We start from the raw sequence: 1,676 nt of genomic DNA, 5'->3' as shown, positions 1-1,676 counted from the left end.
TCCATATTTGCATTTGCACAGTTTGTTACCTTCAGCACTCTGGCTGATTTTTCACTGCCTGCTTCTGTTATGGTTATTATTCTATACTTTTTCTAAGTATGTCCGCAGGAAAATGCTTCTCTGGGTTGTACGTTGTGATTTACCACCTTCTTCTTTCCACAAATGCGTACTTGGGGTTGCAGTTTAGCTAGTTTTTTTCTTGTTTCATTATAATTTCTTTGGTCTTGCGTGGTGTCCAATTCCCAGGGCCGTGGCGGTAGCAAGCGTGAAAGGCTCCGCACACATGCAAGAAGCTTTGTGTGAATAATATTTGTGGTATTGAAGAGGTGAATATGTTCACAAATCAGGGAACCGTCATCCATTGCAATAATCCTAAAGTTCAGGCTTCACTTGCTGCAAACCATCAAAGGATATGCAGAGACTGAGATGCTGCCCAGTATTTCAAACTGACTCTCTTGAGGCGGCTGGCAGAGTCTCTACCTAAACAACCTGTGGACAGCAAAGCACCACTTGCTTCTGATGAGGATGATGATGATGAGGAAGTTCCAGATCTTGTTGAGAACTTTGTCGAGGCTTTAAAGGATGAATCAAACTGAAGTTAACAGCTGAGGATGATGTGAAGTTTAAACGACTTTAGATGACTGCTATTTGTATTAGTTTTTATTTTGCTTTTGTAAAATTACATATTTGTGCTGTTATGCATACGTTTGCAGTCACGGGGTGATTTGGTTATCCTGGTTTTTTTTTTGTTATTTGTAGCAGCTCTCCTAATGCTAAATCATGCAAATAGAATGCTTACCAATTTTGCAGCCTGATTTAAAGTAGAAATTCTGCTGGATTAGAGTGGAAATAAAGGAGAAAAGTGTTTATTTTGGTCTATTGTGGATTATAAAAACAAGCAGCTGGCAAAGTAACATAAACTTAATCATTTTTACATGGAAAACATTTTGGAGAGTGGGGATAAAAAATCTTGAGTGCTTCTGATTTATGATCAATTAACTTTGTAAGACTTCTCATGCCATTTCTTCCGGTTTAGAATTGTTGTTGATTGCCTAACAGCATTCCTCTTCACAAATTCCTCCATGCACCCGAATGGCTGCATTCTGGAAAAATAACTGGCGGGCGTGCTTTTGAGAATCAAGCTGTGAACTATGCTGAAGTCACAGATTTAACAGAAAGCTTCTGAAAAATTATTTCATTGCTCTTTTTGAACAAATATTGATACATAAACATTAAAAACAAGCAATTTTCAAATGTTAAATTTTATTCATCTCTGCTCTAATTCATTGACAGTATTTTCTATTGAGTATTTCCCAAATGTTTGTGTAATTACAAGAACAGTTTAGAGAATGTGGAGTATGCCCACTGTAAAATTAATTTTTTTCATAATCTGCAAGAATCATAGAGGAAGTTTGTTTTAGTTTTCCTCAAAATTTCCCCCCCCAAAATATTATTAAAGCAGAAAGCAATTTCCTGAGCTCACACCTGAATTACGTTATTCTGTGGCTTTTGACTGAAGTTGTATTAATTGCCTGTTATGCTGCTGCTGTTCAGGGCAGCAATGGAGATCCTCCATCTGCTTTACCTTGGCCACATAGAAGGAATTTTCATTGCTGTTTCTGTAACAATTTTTTTTACCAGTTAATATTGTTAGCCCTGAGCTGAGCTCTCCAAAC

The 1,676-nt window shown here is 37.2% G+C and overlaps 1 pseudogene; it reads left to right on the top strand.

Annotated features, from left to right (window-relative positions):
• The first annotated feature begins 304 nt into the window (after positions 1-304).
• LOC140722135 (transcription factor BTF3 pseudogene) lies at positions 305-716 on the top strand (annotated as a pseudogene).
• Positions 717-1,676: the final 960 nt, after the last annotated feature.

The sequence above is a fragment of the Hemitrygon akajei genome, unplaced genomic scaffold (assembly GCF_048418815.1).
Source record: "Hemitrygon akajei unplaced genomic scaffold, sHemAka1.3 Scf000070, whole genome shotgun sequence".
Lineage (NCBI taxonomy): Eukaryota > Metazoa > Chordata > Chondrichthyes > Myliobatiformes > Dasyatidae > Hemitrygon > Hemitrygon akajei.
This window is presented reverse-complemented; position numbering and strand designations above follow the sequence as displayed.